We start from the raw sequence: 20,124 nt of genomic DNA on the forward strand, positions 1-20,124 counted from the left end.
CACAGCCTCTGAGAAACAGCTAGGCTTTGATGAAAAACAGGCCATGGAAGAAAGATAAGAAACTGCTGGGTTGTGCCAAGGTGTCAGGGAAAAACAACAGACAGCTGCAACACTGAACTGTGGAAAAGTACTAAATTGTGAGAAGTTACGGCCACGTGAACAGTGCGTGAACAAGAAGTTGATTGGTCTGCACAGCGCGTGTTAGAGTGGTCTTATGCTGATAGGAGAAAAGGTTGATAACTGTCTAATTGCTGATTTGCTAATGATGAAGTAAGAGCTTTGGCGAGAGCATAAGTATGTACTATTGTAATAATAAAGGGTCTTTCCTTCTGCACTTCATGGAGAGTCCGTGCCTCAATTCCCCGTGTGAGCGGGCTATAAGTGTGACCAGCTTGGATCACTCTGGTGGCAAACTCCTCAGCACGTAAGAGCTGCTGAAAGGAAGCAGGAGCCGGCATCAATCACCGTTGCAGGGTGAGCAAGGTGAGCTGTGGGGACGCGATGGGTAGGTCAATACCCTCAGAAGAAAAGTCAGTGCTTGCGCTGATGGAAAGATTGTTAGCTAAATATAAGGTGCATATTAACTTGCATGCCTTGAAGAGGATTTTAAAGTGGGTAGCAGCTGCGGTTACTATATTCACTGTTCCAATATGGGATAAAGCAGGAGTAAGACTGTGGGACTATGCAACCCGAGGGAATGAGGTTGCGGCAGAACTCTTACCGACATGGAGGACTCTTTTTGAGATAATAAAAAGACAAAATAATGAATGTGGCCAGGCTATTAACACAGAGAATGAGGACACAGAGGGCGAGGATGCATATTTTGAACCCTGGCAGCAAGATTTATATGCTGGGTCTCTAGACTGTGATAATCTTTTAGACCCTGACACTGTAAATCCTAAAAGAGAATCTGGCCTGTGTCCTCCCTTAGCTGGGGATGATCCATGGGTAAAAGTGAGGCAAGAAGCCTTGGCGCAAGGGGATATGGACATGGCGAGAAAGATTGTTGCTCCTGTAATTTATGAGCCAGGATGTCCGCCACGTTGGGAAGGACTGCATTTTTCTGTTACTAAAGAACTACAGAAGACCGTTAATGAGGATGGGCTTCAAAACTCATTTACAACAGGTATACTGGAGGCAATTGCTCATGGATATCTATTGGTCCCATGGAATTGGCTGGCACTTATAAAAACGGTATTAACACCGGCACAGTATTCTATCTGGAAAACCGAGTGTGTGGATCTCTGTACTCAGCATTCGCACCACCCCCACCTGCAAGCACGGAGCTGGCGGCGGTGGCCCCGGGCCTCCCCAAGTCCCCCTCTCCATGGGGCGACCACCTGTGGCTGAGCCCAGCACCGCGCTCTTGGCCCGCACCCCCCCACCCCGCCTCCCCCGAACGCCAAAAGCAGCAGTTTTTACAGAAAGTGCTGACACTGTGATGCGGAGTCCCATGTCTGTCAACACCACATAATCAACAAGCAATGGCTTTAGATATTCTTAATGGTGATTTGATGTTTGTAGTATTTGCCATTTTATGTTGTGTGAGTAATAAGTGTAAGGGGCCCCTTTGTGTGGTTGTGTGATTGTTCTGCGTGTGTGAGACGCAGCCCAGCTGCAGCTGCGGAGTGCGGAGTTCTCTGACCCACAGTTCAGTTATCCCGCGAGGGAAGCAGCCAGAGAGGAATGAAGCGCAGGGCAGTCTCTGTACCAGTGGGGGGGAAGTGCAGGACGAGTGAACATCCTTAGTACAGAGCGCCATAGTGCCTGCCCGCTGGGTTATTGGTGCTGCCTCTTTGTTTGTGCTAAGTGTTTTAAGTGTCATAGGTGAAATATCTCCTCTAGCGGGAGGCAGTAATTCTGTGTTAATTGTTGTCTTGAATTGTAACATTTCAAAGCAAAGATCTCATTCATGTAAGGGGCCGAGAAAACCGGGTAGCAAATATTCATCCATTTACAGAATCACAGAATCATCTAGGTTGGAAAGGACCTTGAAGATCATCTAGTCCAACCATTAACCTACCACTGACAGTTCCCAACTACACCATATCCCTAAGCGCTATGTCAACCCAACTCTTAAACACCTCCAGGGATGGGGACTCCACCACCTCCCTGGGCAGCCCATTCCAATGCCTAACAACCCGTTCTGTAAAGAAATGCTTCCTAATATCCAGTCTAAACCTTCCCTGGTGCAACTTGAGGCCATTCCCTCTTGTCCTATCACTTATTACTTGGTTAAAGAGACTCATCCCCAGTTCTATGCAACCTCCTTTCAGGTAGTTGTAGAGGGCAATGAGGTCTCCCCTCAGCCTCCTCTTCTCCAGACTAAACAACCCCAGTTCCCTCAGCCGCTCCTCGTACAACATGTGTTCCAGACCCTTCACCAGCTTCGTTCTCCTTTGGACACGCTCGAGTAATTCAATGTCCATTTTGTAGTGAGGGGCCCAAAACTGAACCCAGTAATCTAGGTGCGGCCTCACCAGTGCCGAGTCCAGGGGTAAGATCACTTCCCTGTCCCTGCTGGCCACACAAGCCAGGATGCCATTGGCCTTCATGGCCACCTGGGCACACTGCTGGCTCATGTTCAGCCGGCTGTCAATCAACACCCCCAGGTCCCTCTCTCCCCATTTATATTGGAAACATCTATTACATTATGGGGTCGTGACTGTATGGCTCAATGGAAAACTCAAATTGGATCACATTTGTCTTAAGGGCCACTGCAGCGCAACTCACCCTGAAACCCACCCTGAAACTAACCTGAAAAACAGAATCACCTGTGTGGGTGGATCAGTGGCCCTCGCCAATGGAAAAGTTGTGCCACCTTAATGATTTAGTTCAGGAACAATTAAGTGCAGGATATATCGTACCTACCACCAGTCCTTGGAACTCCCTGGTGTTTGTTATTTTAAAGAAAAGTGGTAAATGGCGACTTTTACATGATCTCCAACACATTGATGATGCCATGGAGGATATGGGTACGTTACAGCCAGGAATGCCCTCCCCAACAATGATTCTCCGAAACTGGCATCTTATAGTAATTGATCTAAAGGATTGGTTTTTTACCATTCCCTTGCATCCGGATGATGCACTTAAATTTGCCTTTTCTGTTCCCAGTATTAATGTTAGTGAACCTGCAAGATGGTACCACTGGGTTGTTTTGCCACAAGGCATGAAAAATAGTCCCATGATGTTTCAGTGGTTTGTTGCAACGGCTTTGAGCCCTGCTAGAATGCAGGTCCCCCAGGCTGTTATATATCATTATATGGATGACATCCTTATAGCAGCAGAAACACAGGAGATCATGGAAAAGGCTCTCGCTTTAACCAAAGACTCAGTATCTCAAATGGGGTTGCAAATAGCACCTGAAAAGGTACAGCGATCATCACTGTGGCAGTACCTGGGGTGGAGAATTTGTGAACAGACTATTGTCCCGCAACAGGTTAAACTTAAAACTGATGTAAGACTTTAAATGATTTACAGAAACTGTTGGGAGCCATAAATTGGATATGGCCGTTGTTGGGCCTAACTAATGATGATCTGCACAGCTTGTTTGATATTTTGCAAGGAAATCATTCACTGACATCACCCAGAGTACTTACAGAGAAAGCGAAACAAAATCTCCACCATGTGGCTAATGCCATCTCAGAAAGACAAGCATCACGATGTGTGCCCGGCCATCTGTATCAACTGATATTATTTAATCCTTCAGAGCAGCCCTATGCACTGCTGTTTCAATGGGATGAAACACTTAGTGACCCTCTTATTATTGAATGGATTTTTTTGTCACACCAAATGCACAAGATGGTCACTACTCGTCCAGAAATGTTTGCCAAACTGATCATGAAAAGTAGGCAGCGCCTACTATTACTTGCTGGTCAGGACCCTGTGTGTATCATTGTTCCGGTTACTATGCACATGTTACAGTGGCTAATACAAATGTCTTTAGAATTCCAAACAGTGATCTGTGACTACCCCAGACAGCTTTTAGTACACAGCCCGTCACATAAATTATTACAGCAAAATTTTTTATTATATGCCATGCCAAAGTGCAGCGACGTACCATTGCAAGCCTTAACTGTGTTTTCTGATGGATCTGGAAAAACGGGAAAGTCAGTCATAGTATGGCAAGACCCAGTCAGATATTACTCGATCCCCAGGATCGCCACAGATCGTTGAGCTAGCTGCAGTAGTCCATGTATTGCTGGGACACCCCAATTAACATTGTTACTGATTCTGCTTATGTTGCCAATCTTGTACAGCATATAGAGAATTCGTGTCTGAAGGACATTAATAATCCACTGTTATATTCATTAATGCACACCCTTTTACGATTATTAAATAATCGCAAGGCTTCTTATTTTATTGTACATATTCAAGTGCATACTGCACTACCTGGACCTTTGGTTGAAGGCAATCGATGAGCAGATGCGTTGACTCTGGCGGCTCAGGTGGTACCTAATGTCTTTGAGCAAGCACAGCTTTCACATGCATTTTTCCACCAAAACACCAGGGCAATATAAAACCAGTTTTCTTTATCAAGGCGTCAGGCTAAAGACATCATTGCCACTTGCCCTGAATGCCAGAAGGACTCCCTCTCTTCAACAGCTAGTGGTGTCAACCCTCGGGGACTTGCCTCCTTAGAATTATGGCAATCTGATATCACTCACTTTGCTGCATTTGGAACGTTAAAATATGTACATGTGTCTGTTGATACCTTTTCTGGAGCAGTGTTTGCATCTTGCCATGTGCGCATGATGTGCGAAAACACTTTTTAGCTGCGTTTGCTTCCTTGGGCGTGCCACGACAGATTAAGACAGACAATGGACCTGCTTATGTTTTTGTTTCTCTTTTTTCTTTCTTTCAACAGTGGGGAGTCAAGCATCTGACTGGTATTCCCCACTCACCAACCGGACAGGCCATTGTGGAGCATATGCATGGCATGCTAAAGCGTCTATTACAACAACAAAAAAGGGGGAGATGGAGGGTATCAATCTACACCTCACAAAAGGCTAAATAAGGCATTATATGTCATGAACTTTTTAAACACTTCCCCTGTCTTACAGGTGCCACCAATATTGCGTCACTTCTCGTCGCAGATACCAGATCAACAAGAAGTCCAGGGCAAGGCTCAAGTGTTAGCAAAAAACCTGGGAAGTGCTAACTGAGAAGGACCATATTCTTTAATAACCTGGGGAAGAGGTTATGCTCGTGTCTCCACAGGTCATGGGTCCCCAGTGGTTACCGGCAAGGTGTGTGTGACCATACCTGAGGTGTGAGAGGCAGATTTTGGTGGACACTCAGGAGCTGGCTGTGGGTGCTGTGGATGCCCCTGTGCTGACACTTTGTGGTCTCTTCGACTGATCATTTAAGCAGAATGTACAGGTAATGCTTGCTGCTGCAATAGGACAAAATACACTATCTCTGTCCTTAATCACACTACAGTTGCGAAGTCTTTTAAGAGAAAATGCTAACAGTATGTAGCTTAGACAAAATGTAGTTATTAATAAGGATGAAATGCTATAAGAATGTGTGTATTCAACTTCCTTTGTTCAGCAGTATTAAGAACCCAAGTGTTTAACCTTATTAGAAACTCCCTTGGTTTTCCCCCCTTGAGTGGTGGCCAGGCTCTGGGTGGAACCCAACAGGAGGATGAAATCAGCTGTTTCTGCTCAAAGAAATGTGCCAGTTTATTTTGGCCTGATGATTTAGATATATGAGGCTGGACCTGCTTGCAGCAACTTTGGATGCCTCACCTACGGATGGACGCATCGCGTAGGATTTCAAATTTGCAAGGAAAGGTACTCCAAATCCTCGCTGCAACCAGGGTACCCCAAGTAATTGCGGATCTGAATATTAGTACCCTATTACGTAAGTGTGCTATTCCATATTTTCCTTACTGTTTATTTTTGTAGTATTTAGTCATATCCTTTAATTATTGGTAGTGAAATTAGCGTACTCTTTTCAACTAGTAACTGTAACTGCTGTATTGTTTTTAGCCTTCTGTGGAACTATTTTAGGTATGCTGTGTTTTTTTGAAGTTTGCCTAAAACTTAATTGATAAAACTTTGAAACAAGTCTTGCAGGTGCAGCTGCAAAACAAAAAAAGTGGTATGAGAGTAGGACTCTCAGAACAGGGGACTGCATGGTGCAAAACTAACTGCTGCTTCTCAACACACATCTTTACAAGCACAATGCAAAAGAAAAGCTAAGCTTGCAAACAGCGCAGATGTTCAGATACACACGTATGAATGGCAAGGAAACACATGTTAAATTTCTCTCCATCCCACTTTTCTCCCCTCAAGAATCTGATTACAGCCCGGATCACTTCGATATTGTCGGAGCCTTTGAAGTATCTCCCCAGAGTTTCTGCATCCTGGGAACAGGCAGTTGTCCTGATCATGAGGCAGCACTGCACCCTTGTGGTGACAAGGGCTGTGCTGGCCAGAGCGCAGCCACCACGTGAGAGGATGAGACTATGGGTTCTCCACCTGTCAGGATGCTTCAAAACTCGACTGGACAAGGCTCTGAGCAACCTGACCCAGCTTTAGTGTCAGCCCCAGTCCCAGCAGATGACAGGACTAAAGACCTCCAGCAGTCCCTTCCCACCTAAACCCTGCTGTGATTCTATGCCAGCCTTTCCAGCTAGCGCTGGAGATGTTTGTCAGACCACCTTGGATCGACACTTGCAGTACAACAATTTTATCTACAAATGGAAGGACAAGTTACCTACAGTTCTTCTCAAAACATGCAGAAATAACAGCTTCTGACCAGTGACAAAGATGTCAATTACTCATTCAGTATTAGAAAAGCACGATATCAAAGTACCTTCCATTATCCTAGAAGTAAGCCCAATCACAGCTTTTAAGTAAGAAATAAAGCTATATATATTCTTACAAAAATTAAATAGTAATATTTCTTACCATCCTGGTAAAAAGTAGGTATTGCAAAGGAAAAAAATACGCATACTTCATCATCCATGCACAGGGAAAAACATCCAGCTTTTGTCTGTCATGAAGGACTAATTTAGACTCAGGCTTTGAGGTCCAGAATAAGGTCATAAAATTACCTTCTCCCCAGAGTAGCTCATGAACTGAGAGCAAACAAATTCCTTCTTGTACCGGGTCTGGCTGAGCCAGAATTGGGTTTCCCCTATAGCAGCCCTCATGGTGCTGTGTTTTATGTTGGGAGCTGGCAGGGTGTTGATAGCACACTGGTGTTGTGGCTACTGCTGAGTAGTGCTTACACAGCACCAAGGCTCTTTCCGACATTTCCCCCCCCACAGTGGGACGGGGTGGGCAAGATCTTGGGAGGGGACACAACCAGGACAGCTGACCCGAACTGACCAAGGGGATATTCCATACCATATGGCATCTGCTCAGTATAAAGCTGGGAGAAAGGAGGAAGGGGGTGGGGTCACCCTTGGAAAAAGGCATTGTCATTTAAAATACACCTACTGCAAAACATTAACAATTCAACACTGAGCTGAATGACTCCCCGTTATTACTCATTTTGTACATTTAAGTTACAATCAACATTTTATCCGGATTCATCCTTGCTGTGTTCTCATTAGACACAAAAACCTCTCACACAGTATATACTCTTTGAGTTATTCACAAGTTTACCATTAAGACAGACAACTACTACCTATGTCTGACAATTATTATTTTCATTGTCTTCTGCTGAGTTTATGTCACGTCCCGCTCAGACGAGGGGGACAAGTGACTCAGATTCGCAAATCCCCAATGGAGCGGACAACAAGTCTCCAAGTCTAAACATTTATTAACTACTCACAATGTACTAATTGAACACACGATAGTTGGCTAAGTATATAGCAAGTTGTGGCAAGCAATATAATATGCCTTGCATTTCTTAATAGGAAAGGGAAAAGAGGGAGATAGAGGGAATGGGGAAATACAGATCACCGGTCTGGGTTTCTGCGCTGATCCTGCCGACGAGGGTTCCGAGAGGCACAGGAGACATCCGTCTTTTTCACTGGCATCCGTCTTCTTCGCTTCACTGCACTCTCTCTCCTCCGGGCCCCCCCCCTCTTCCCTTCTTGATTTATACCCACTTTCCTTGGGTCCATCCCCTAGGTCGACCCCCATACCTACGTATCCCATGTACGGGGAGGGGTGAGGTGTTTCATGGGATGATGTAATTAGCATGATCATGTTAGCCCTCGTTAGCATATTGAGGGGTGTTAACTTTAATATGCATTTCGTGGATAATGAAGCAAAGGTCATTCACCGGACAGATGGCCCTTGAAGTTTTGGCCAGGTGCACCAGAGCAGAGCCGTCCTGTCTTCACAGGGCTCCCTCCTCCAGTCCCATCTTGTGTTATTCGGGCAGCCTTATCAGCTTCGACCTCCACAGAATGCACCCTGTGACTCATAGTTTTGTCTTGCGAGTGTTTGAGGCATTTCTTTGATCAGCCTCAACTTTTGCTTTCTCAGACTGTTTTTCTTAGTTTCTCACAGGCCTGGTTTCTCGTCTCTCACATCCCACCCCGTGACTCAAACACTCCAAGTTCTTCTTTGACCATTGTGATCCCAAAAGGTATAGGGAAAAGGAAGACAGAAGGTGAGAGAGCATATAGCTAATTGCTGCAAGGCATACCATTAAAAGCAAAAATTTGCATAATATCACAATACTAATATTTACAAGCCATCTTCCCCACCCCATGAGTCCTGAGGATCCCAGTGATGTGACCCATGACCCAGGGTTCCATCCATCAAACTAGTCCATCAGTCAATAAAAAGGTTCTCACTTCCCGTTGTTGATCATCTTCATCATGGCACGGTCTCCTCTGTAGAGGTGGTGGCATTGTGGATGGTGATGCAGCATTCTCCCTCAGTTAGATTCAGCACACTGCACAGTCCATGTTCCTTCAGCAATGCTAGCCAGATTCTGCAACGTCATCTTAGATGCTTGTTGGGTCTGCACCTTTAATTCCTTAAAGGCATATCTTGTTAGTACATATAATTGCTAAGTTAAATTTTCTAAAACTATTTGAGGTTACACAATGACATTATCAGGTCTATAAGGATTTAAATGGGAATACAATTTAATATTCAGGTACAATTCATTAATGCTTAATTTGTGGGATCAGACCCCTTCAACTAGTCTTTGATGACTGCATCTTGCTGTTGATGGATGTGGTGTTGTAAGGACCACATACAGTTATATGAGCTAGCATTGTGATCTGTTTGGTATTTGCAAGCACCAGTTTGCAGTCACAGGTGGCTCACAGGCTTCCTTTATTTTGGAGGTGATTCCCAATAAGGTAACTTAAGGCACAACTCCAGGTTAACCTTCTAATAAGTGAACTCATTAAATGTACCTGTAAAATTTCCTGGATCGTTGATTGTAATTGATTGGCAATGATTTATTCCACACTCAGCAGGTATGATTCCACAAATTATATAATAATGTAAGCAGATTACAAATAATAACTAGCCAATAATGCCTACAACCCTTGAAAGTGCTAAAAGTAACATAGGTCTCCTGTTGTCCAGGATCAATGCTCTGTAAAACACATATATACATGACAAAACAATGATGGTTAGAAAGAAGGGACAATCCACCTGGTATTGATGCGGTATTCTTTCCCATGGGCATCAGTAGCCACCCATGAACAAATATTGATGGGAGTTTTTAGGGTTAGGGGTACTTGCCCCACAGTGGGCAAGTCTACTAGAACAGGTTGTCCAGGATAATGGAGCGGGTTTGCAGGGTCTTTAGTCTCTTTTTTCCTGGCGAGTATGGACAGAGGCTTAGGACAGAACGCGGTAAGTCGTGGGCACCCATTAATTCCCCACCGGCTGTTTATCTTCATTACTGCGTCTGACACCCGTTGTGGCCATCCTGGTTCGAGGGGTTTTAGGGCCTGCTTTAACAGTCCATTGGTGCGTTCCACAATTCCATTTGCTTGGGGATAGTATGGAGTATGGAAAATCCACTGAATTCCTTCATCTTGAGCCCACTCCTGAACCACCCCGGCAGTAAAGTGACTACCGTTGTCTGATTGGATCGATTTGGGCTTAGGCAAGTAGCTAAACCAACGTTTTAACCCCTTCACCGTATTTTCTGCAGTTGCTCGAGATACAGCTTCTGCTTGAGTTAGGCCTGATACTATTTCCACCCCCACCAATACATAACGTTTTCCCTCAGAGAGCCGGAAAGGGCCAATATAATCCACCTGCCAGGTGTCCCATAGTCCCTTGTTGTCCCTTAGGTGTAGGGGTTGGTCCTTAAGAGGGTTGCGCTCTCCCAGCCGAGTACGACATAGACTACACGCTGAAATAATGGTATTGCACAATTCCCTGGTTACGGACCATCCCCTGCTTATCGCTTCTTTAAACAAATCTTTGCTTCCTGAATGACCCCGCTTTACATGCAGCCATTCCAGTAAGTGTTCCCATTTCTCCTCCTCACCTTCTGTAGCAGTTCTCATCAAACGAGTCATTGAATCCACCTGGTTGTTTAGCAGGTGGGCAGGGTGATTTCCTGACTGGTGTGCAGCAACCCATCCTACTAAAAAGGACTTCCGTTTTGCAATGTTTAAGATTTCCTCCCACTTTTCACGCTGCCACACTGGTACCCGATTTACTTCCCAGTGGTTTTGTTCCCAAAATGTAAGCCATTCGGTACATCCCTTGAATACGGCATAGGAGTCTGTGTAAATAAATACTGGTTTTGTAGTCTCAGCTTCTTTAACAATCACGCTCCATACCACTGTTAACTCTCCCACCTGAGCACTTCCCTCACCCTCTGTTATGATTCGGTCCCCCGAGTCAACATGCAGTGCTACTGCTCGGTATTTCCATACCTTTCCCTCTCTTCTAGAAGATGCATCGGTGAACCATACATTCTTTAGATGGGTTTCAAATGGGGGAGCAGGTTTTATGTATGAGGGAGGAGGTTCAGGGTGGTCAGAAGGTGGATCTTGTATTTTGAGCACTTTGGGTGCCCCCTCCTCTATCTGATATGTGTGGCAGTAATGATCTAATTGTGCATACCACTTCCTCACTGTGTCTCGCTGCGCAACCCCCACAGGAGGGGGGGTTCCGGCCAGTACTGGTTTCAGGACCTTAAAGGGTCCTCGTAGAATGATTAGTTGCTGCCTTATGATTTTTTCAGCTTCCTGCAAAGCTAGGGTAACCACAAAAAGACCCTTCTCCCAGATCGAGTAACGCTTTTCTGCATCTTTGAAACTGCGCGAATGAAACCCTATAGGGCGAGTGGTACCCTCCGGCCCACGTTGCCACATATGTATGGATAGTCCATGAATTGCAAAACCCCACTCAATTTGGAATGGATCTGTTGGATGTATCGGCCCTAAAGCCTGATATACTCCAGCCTCAAAGATTAACAGCTTTAAGGCTTCTTCATGGACAGGAGTCCAGTCCCAAGTAGCCCTTTTGCGTGTTAAATCATATAAAGGACGAGCTATGATGGAAAAATCAGGAATATGTTTCCTCCAAAATACCAGCAAGCCTAAGGCATGTTGTAGCTCCTTCTTATTTTCAGGGCTCTTTACTTCTTCCAGGGTAGTTAAAGTTTCTGGGGGAATACACACTGTTCCTCCCCGCCACCAAATACCCAGAAACTTTACCTCAGAGGATGGGAGTTGTACCTTTTCAGCTGGAATTTGGAGCCCTAAATTTTCTAGGTGGGTGATTATCTCTGTCTGGGTCTGTCCCACTGCAGCAGCATCAGAGCCACCAATCAGAACATCGTCAATATATTGATATATCCTGACCCCTTCCCTTGGAGGGATTTGAGCAAGCTCCTGTGCTAGTGCATAATGAGCGATGGTCGGCGAATGGCAGTATCCCTGGGGGAGACGTGTAAAAGTAAATTGCACGCCTTCCCATGTAAAGGCAAAGCGATCTCTGTCTGCCTCCTGTATGGGGACCATAAAGAACATATCTTTCACATCAATAGTTGCTAAGATCTGGTGGGCTTGTTCCTGTATGGTTGCAATCAGTTCAGCTATGTTAGGTACTGCAGCTGTTAGAGGACCTGTATTGGCATTTAATCGCCGATAGTCAATTGTCAGACGCCACTTTCCGTTAGGTTTACGGACTGGCCACACTGGGGAATTATAGGGTGAGTGAGTTGGAACGATTATCCCTTGCTCCCGCAGCTCTGCTATTACCGGAGTGATCCCCTCCCTTGCACCTAACGGTAAGGCGTAAGGTTTCACATTAACAGTTTTAGAAGGAGGAAGCGCAGGCGCTTGCTGTAAAAGTCTTATAGAGGCAGTTGGGGACCCAAATTTCCATTCCCTTCCTTTTGAATCCACCCAAGCTTGTCCCTTCAATAGGTCAAGTCCCAGGATATTTGTGGGGAAATTTCCCAGGATCATCATAGCCTCTGTTGCAGTTTCATTCCCAGGTAACCAGCATTTCACCCGAGCAGTCGGCTGTGGCTTAGAGTCCCCGAAAACATCTGTAACCCAGATCTGCTTTTTGTCAGCAATTATGCCATTCCGCTTGGCAACCTCAGTTTGGAGTGCTGAAATCTGAGCACCCGTATCTACTAGAAATGTAACTGGAGTTTTAAAGGGACCGAGCGGAAAGGTAATCAACAAGTCTCCTTTAGTATTCTCTGTGAGCCTCCTTAAGTGGACCCACCCGCCATCCCCCGGCTCACTTACTGGGGATGGCGCATCCAGTTTCCCGACCCTAAATCAATCAAGTCTTCTTCAGGGGCAGTTGGTGTTTGAGAAGCAATTACCACCATCTCGTTAGTTTCCAGCTCTGTCCCTCCCTTTGCTCGAAAGGTTCGCTCGGTTGGGGGGGGCAGCTTTCTTTTGTCTTTCCAGGCTCGAATGAGCTTTTCTAAAACTGTAGTACGCATACCATCCATTAACTCTCGGGGAATCCCCTGTCCAATTCCCTCAGTCCACAAAAGGTTTCTCTTTGCTCTTAAAACTTGCGGAGGGGAAGGAGGCGGATTTTCCTGCTGTTCCACTCTGCGTACCGAGGGCTTAGGTTTACCCGTTCCCCTGGTAAGGCCCATTCTCCGGCCATAATTTATTAAGTCCTGAGCTATCTCTCCCCAGGTCATGGCTTCTCCCCCCGCCCGTCTCCCCCCTCGCGGGGCTAATGCATTCCGCAAACGATCTTGTAATTGTACTGCATGTGATTTCAAAGAGTCCGGCAAACCCCGAATCAGGGGAGTCATTTGATCAGGGTTAGCAATTAATAGCATTGGGGAAGGCTGCTGCGGAACCAAACGCCTGTCATGCATTAATTGGAGACAAGCAGCCTTCTGCAGACTTTCAGTCAAATGATTTACGGTTGGGGTCTCAATACATACTGGATCCCCCCTTTCCAAGGGGTCCAGACCCCCAGCCCAATAAGCAGCTCGTTGAGTTAACGACCACGGCTCTCTCTGGTCATCAGTAACTAAGAAAACCCCTGGCCCCCAGTATCCCTGGGCCTCATCTTCTGATAACAAAATTCGGTCGCCACCAGTCAAAGATACCCTCCACACGTATTCAGTCTCAGTTTCCTGAGCTTGTCTGGTATATTTCTCCTGAATTTTTGCAAGCTCAGTTGCTGGATATGGTGTAGTTCGAATGGTGACCTGTGGAGCTCTTCCACCCTGACCCTCGGTGGTCTCCGTTTTAATTAATGGTCTTAAATTTGCCCCCTCATTTTCGGGGTAAAAAATTTCTTGGCTTATCTCTAAATCCTTTGTTGGATACAAGGGTCTGGCTGCTGCTTTTGCCAGACTCGTAACTCCCTGTTCACTATCCGGAACAGAGCCGAAATCTGTCCGGTTGCAGGTTTCTTGTTCATTCCTCTCTTTTTCGGACCGTGAGATTTTTTCTCGGTCCAAGGCATCTAACAGAGCCATGTGAAATCGCTGAGAGGTGTTACGCTCATCAGCTAATTGGCTTTTCAGAACTTCAGTTTGCTCTTGCCAGAGTTTAGCTTTTTGTTCAGTAACTTTACGTTCCTCAACCAATTGATCCTGGAGAGCTTTTACCAGATCTTGTAAGGATTTGATCATTTCCCCTTCTAATTGTTTCTTAATATGTTTATCTTTTTGGGCTGCAGTCAGTGCTGCCCCTAATACAGCGCACACTACAGCTTTTCCTTTGCCTGGTCGCGACCCTTGCACCCCCGCAAGTGCACTGATATAGCTTGCCACTGCTTCTGGATTATGCCAATTATCGTGGGCCCAAACCTCTACTAAATGAGGAGGACAAGCCTTATACTCCTTCAGTTTCTCAAAAATAGGGGAGCAGTCAAGCACCGACATTTCCTGGCCAGTCATGGCTTGCCACTGCTCGAACCTCTCCTGGCTTAGAGCTGAGAGGTCACTTCCCGATTCTCCCTGTCCTTATCGGATAGAGAATCGGTATCCCTCCGACCCTTTCCCAGCGTAGAGCTGAGGGGCCAATTCCCAGTTCTCCCTGTCCGAGTTGGTCGGATAGAGAACCAGTATCTCATAAGACTTTCCGACACCGAAGGGGATCCTGCCGACTACGCCAATTTTAATGTCACGTCCCGCTCAGACGAGGGGGACAAGTGACTCAGATTCGCAAATCCCCAATGGAGCGGACAACAAGTCTCCAAGTCTAAACATTTATTAACTACTCACAATGTACTAATTGAACACACGATAGTTGGCTAAGTATATAGCAAGTTGTGGCAAGCAATATAATATGCCTTGCATTTCTTAATAGGAAAGGGAAAAGAGGGAGATAGAGGGAATGGGGAAATACAGATCACCGGTCTGGGTTTCTGCGCTGATCCTGCCGACGAGGGTTCCGAGAGGCACAGGAGACATCCGTCTTTTTCACTGGCATCCGTCTTCTTCGCTTCACTGCACTCTCTCTCCTCCGGGCCCCCCCCCTCTTCCCTTCTTGATTTATACCCACTTTCCTTGGGTCCATCCCCTAGGTCGACCCCCATACCTACGTATCCCATGTACGGGGAGGGGTGAGGTGTTTCATGGGATGATGTAATTAGCATGATCATGTTAGCCCTCGTTAGCATATTGAGGGGTGTTAACTTTAATATGCATTTCGTGGATAATGAAGCAAAGGTCATTCACCGGACAGATGGCCCTTGAAGTTTTGGCCAGGTGCACCAGAGCAGAGCCGTCCTGTCTTCACAGGGCTCCCTCCTCCAGTCCCATCTTGTGTTATTCGGGCAGCCTTATCAGCTTCGACCTCCACAGAATGCACCCTGTGACTCATAGTTTTGTCTTGCGAGTGTTTGAGGCATTTCTTTGATCAGCCTCAACTTTTGCTTTCTCAGACTGTTTTTCTTAGTTTCTCACAGGCCTGGTTTCTCGTCTCTCACAGTTTATTCTTGCCAAAGTTCAGAGGGGGAGAGAACAAATAATTATCCACTTGCTAGTGCTACAGAGTCACTACTCAGCTATTTGTGAGAGCTAGTGCTACTACACATCCCTCCAAGAGAACCCACATTACCTGTATAGTCCCAGAACCACAAAAAACTTCACATATCTCACTTGGAAAGCCTACAAATATATCTTTCACGGAAACTTTAAGTAACTCAGTTTTATCCACCAAGCCTGCAGTCCTAACATTCACATCTGCACCCTCTAACTGTGAATCACTTATATCAGCACCCCACTAAAAGGCTTCTCTTTTGCTGATCAAGGATGCCAATTAAACTCAGACAGCAGGGTGAAAAGAGTAGGCTTATTTTACTGTTAATAGTTAAAGGATATGACCAAGTAATACAGAAAATAAGCAATAAGAAAAATATAGAATAGTACACTTAATTATTACTACATACAGTTAATTAAAGAAAATAAGAACAAGCAAGGTAATGCATCTAATCATTACTACACGATGGGGAGAATAGTGATTAAGAAAGATACATCTCCACTTGCATACGATCTGCAGATGGTGGGAAGCCCCGGTTGCAGCAAGGATCTGGAGTACCTTTCCCTGCAAGTGGGAATTCCTATGCAATGTGTCCATCCATAGGTGAAGCATCCAAAGTCACGGCAAGAGGTTTCAGCCTTATATATCAAAAATTAGCAAGTCAAAATGACTTGCACCTTGCTTTGAGCGGAAACATCTGGTTTCATCCTCCAGTTGGATTCCTCCCAAAGCCTGGCCAGGGCTCAGGGGGGAGAACCAAGGGGCTTTCCAACAACAGAACCAAGGGAGTCTCTTTATCTACTTGGTTCTGTTCCCACAAATATCCAACAAGGCCAGACAAGGAAAGTTGGATACATTATCACGACATTTCATTCTCACTACTGATTATATTTTGTCTAAGCTACATCTTTCACTAATGAGCATACATATTTCGTTAATGGTCAGATACTAATAACAAATGCTAATGGTAATACAGATTTTACTAATTAGCAGATACTAGTAATGGATAATGTTTGGTTGTGAGGTTCATCTAGAGGTCAACTTTGTTTTGGGACCTATTATTCAGGCCCTAGCACTACAGCTTCCTGTTCAGAGACAAATATAAAAGTAATTTTGTTGACAACCAGGTGGATTTATTTTATAAACCCTTCTCAGAACTGCCTCATTGCACAGCTCTTCCAAGACAAACCCCTTCCTGTGTTATCTACTGCCATTACACAGAGCAATATGTAGACCCAGAGGACCGAGGAATGGGGGAAGTTTGTGCTATCTTCACTCCTTTCGTGTTCTGGTCTGCTCAAGACACTTGTAACTTACAGAAATATTGAAGCTATGTCCTAACATCAAGACCCCAACTAGCTACAGACAGCCACTGACAACCATACTGACACTGACTGTACTGTTCCATTGACACCTCCATTCCCAGCATAAGTCCAGGCAGTTTTACAAATCCATGATTGCCTTACACAAACCCTGTGGTATAAATCCAGAGCTCCCAGTACCTTCCTGCATAAATCTGCAGACCCCCTGTGAGCGATTCAGCACCCACAACCCAGGAGGAAGTACCAGGAGGGCAGCTGGGAGCCAGCATCTCCCCTCCACAGGTGACCTTCTCTGCTGTAGGGCTGGTGACCCCACAGCCACCTCTGGGTCTGCAGCACTGGTGGCTGCTTAGTCTGAAGAAAATAAAGGGGAAGTACGGTGACAAGACGTGAAGAACAGGGTAGCAGTAACACGTTCTCCACCTCCTGTGGGTAACTTGGAAGTTGTGGCCTTGGAGTGCAGCCATGCAGGTTCAGATGGAAATCAGGAAGGTCATTCTAACAGCCCTAGGCAAAGTCAAAGAGGGTTTGGCTGTTCTTAAAGCAGGCTAGAGAAACCCATTAGGATTGGTAACACAGGAAAAGGCACTAGATGACTTTTCTCCCTCTTCTGTTGGTCTTCAGTTATTTTATTGACATTACACCAGTGAACATTTCCCTTCACTTCTTGTTAAACCACCCATCACCAATAAAGCCCAGCCCCAGGCTCTCACGTGGGACACGCTCTAAAGCAGGCATACACAGGACTGGCAAGCAAAGTTTTCCTTCTGTCAGCTGAGATGAAGAACCTCATCCAAAATAAGTGTCAGATGTTATCTGCTCACATGCAGCCCTGTGTACAGCAATGAGGAACAGCGTGAGAGCTGCTGCTTTGCTGGGGGCTGAGCACTAGCCACAGAAGGGGCAAAGAGATACCCACGCTGCAGCCTCCAGCAGGTACCTGTGACAGTTTTCTTGGGGAAAATCAGTGGTTTGAAATGCGAAGGAACAGCCACTGAAAATACAAACACAGAGGATCTGCATGCAGGGCAATCACCAGTACATCCATCAGCAACAGTTAACACAAACTCCATCAGTAGTAGCCTCCTATACAGTGGTAGGTAAACCACTGTCCCTGGGGCCAAATACACTCCTGCTACTGCAGCAGAGCTTTGCAAGAGACAAATTCAGTCCCCTTGGGCAACAGAGAAGTTGGTTGTGAAGGTGTGTGCTGGTTCACTCCTCCTCCCACGTCTCTAATAACACAAATTTAACTCCCTTTCCTGTACCCAGCTCCACCTGAACTTTACCAGAGGTTTATCACAGCAATGAAATACCCTGTTATTCAAGCACTCACGTGCAGAAACTTCTATTCTCCAGACTATTCTGTTGTATGGAGAAGGTTCTTATCCTCCCTTCCCACTTATTTACAGAGGACAGATAGAGTCTGAAGTAGCACGGGTCTTTGGGTGGGCCCAAAAGGGAATGCTCCAACAGCAGGAAAAGTGAAATTCTGTCTCGTCTACTGCAGCTGTTGTGTCTCTGGATAAATTAAAAAACTGCAGCTGTCCCATGGCTGGAGGAAAACCATCTGTGCTCCAGACCACACTGGTCTCCAACAAGTGCTAAAAAGCAAGAGGTGGCAGGATACAAACCAGCAGAGATAACAGATTTCAGTAGAAAATTTAAACTTAAAAATACTTATTGTCTTGGTTCCCTTCCCTCAATCAGCCAGGGATAGTTTGCTACGTTTTATTTCTCTGTAGATAGACTCTAGGCCACCCCTGGAAAAGCAAACACCAGTTGACCCCACTGCAGCACGAGTCCAGCAATGGGGTTTGCGACTCTGATGAGGAATAGGAGTTCACCTGCAATGTAAGTGGTCAAGGCCAACACTTTCCGGAAGCAACCACCAATTTAGGTTATTTAAATTGCAGCCTCTGGGCACATCTTTGTCTGAAGACAGTTGCCCAAACCCATCAAACTCAGTGGAAAATAGAGGTCCCTCAACAAAGCCACTATCTTTCACTATTTTTGTTTTGATGCCTGTGAGAAATGAGCTAGTTAACAGCTGGGACAGAGTTGAGGAGAAGGTTTTGGAGGAACTGGAAGCACTAAACAACCTATACAGTGCTGATTTACACAATGACTGAGAGGAAAACTGACAGCTGCCTTTCACCAGACAACACGCTTACCTTACTGTTGCTGCCATGCAGGAGAGCAGCTGCCAGGGCTGGTAGCAGTCTCAGCAGAAATCCAGCATTTCCAAGGAGCCTTCACTCCAGCTGGGCATGAATAGGTAGCCGTGTGCTCATGTGACAGTGTAGGGATAGGACAATTTCACAAGGGTACATAAAATCATCTTTGGCAATGCCACAGTTTCCCTCAAAGAGCTGCACATTCCACAAGGCAACTCTCTCAGGAATAATTTTTCCCCCCCTCAGATGAACTCTCATAAAGCTCACCCCTGGCCCTTTCAGCATAAAGCTTACCAGCAGCTGATGAACACCCACAGAGCAATACAGGTGGACACTCCTGTTTTTGCTCGTCACCACAGCATTTCCTTACAAGAGGAGATTTTTGGTAGGATATTAGTTAAACATAATTCCCCCCCATCAGTTCTCTCTATCATCGCTGCACTGCCTGTTGGCTGTGGCAGAACAGCTGTTGTGTGTGGCCAAGCTACGAGCTCAGCTCGTAGTGAGTGTGAAGTGGCACAGCAGAAGAGCTTATTAAAGCCGAGTCAGGACAACTGAACTAGTTTTCTTCCAAAGTTAGAAATTTTTAAAATTTTCTGCACAGAAATAAATCAAGTTGAGACTATTTTAACCTGCAGCCCTGAGAAAAACCCCTGATGGACTAACCAGGCCTATTAGCACAATATAAGTTGGACTAAGTTAGAGCAGCATTGGATAACTGGGCGGGGAGGATCAATCAGTGTTTTAATGACCTGGATCACAGCCTGAATGAGTGGAACATGTATTGCAGATCCAAGAGTAAGCTGACTTTAAATTTTCTTTCATTGCTTTGATGCTATGTTTTTATAGAAGACTTACACACTTGTAAATTGAGCTTGTTAGATCGGACACTGAGACCTGCAGTGCACTGTGCAACTGTTGTACTTAATGCACCAGAAGTTATGTTCTGGTTTCATTTTTAATGAGAGTAAATAATTGCGTCAGTTCTTACCACACTGAACAAATGCATCTCATCTTACAACTTTGGAAACTTTCTCATATCTTAGTTTTGATCAGCCATCTATTTTTTTTTTAATGTTGAAACAATCAGAACTCTTATTTAACCTGGTTTTTTTCCACTCTACATTCTATAAGCTGAGAGACTGAGGTAAGGCACTGGTCTCAGAGATTTATTTTAAGAAAAAATTATCCATAAAATACCATGGAGTTCAGGGCTTGTTAAGTAGGGGACACAGTGGTGAATTGA

At 45.4% G+C, this 20,124-nt stretch overlaps 1 long non-coding RNA gene across 1 annotated transcript; it reads left to right on the forward strand.

Moving 5' to 3' along the window:
• The first annotated feature begins 347 nt into the window (after positions 1-347).
• LOC141921674 (uncharacterized) lies at positions 348-6,850 on the forward strand. Its single transcript, XR_012622733.1, has 3 exons — positions 348-483; positions 5,064-5,382; positions 6,303-6,850. It is a non-coding gene; the product is annotated as an uncharacterized LOC141921674 (long non-coding RNA).
• Positions 6,851-20,124: the final 13,274 nt, after the last annotated feature.

The sequence above is a fragment of the Strix aluco genome, chromosome 3 (genome assembly GCF_031877795.1).
Source record: "Strix aluco isolate bStrAlu1 chromosome 3, bStrAlu1.hap1, whole genome shotgun sequence".
In the NCBI taxonomy this organism is placed as follows: Eukaryota; Metazoa; Chordata; class Aves; order Strigiformes; family Strigidae; genus Strix; species Strix aluco.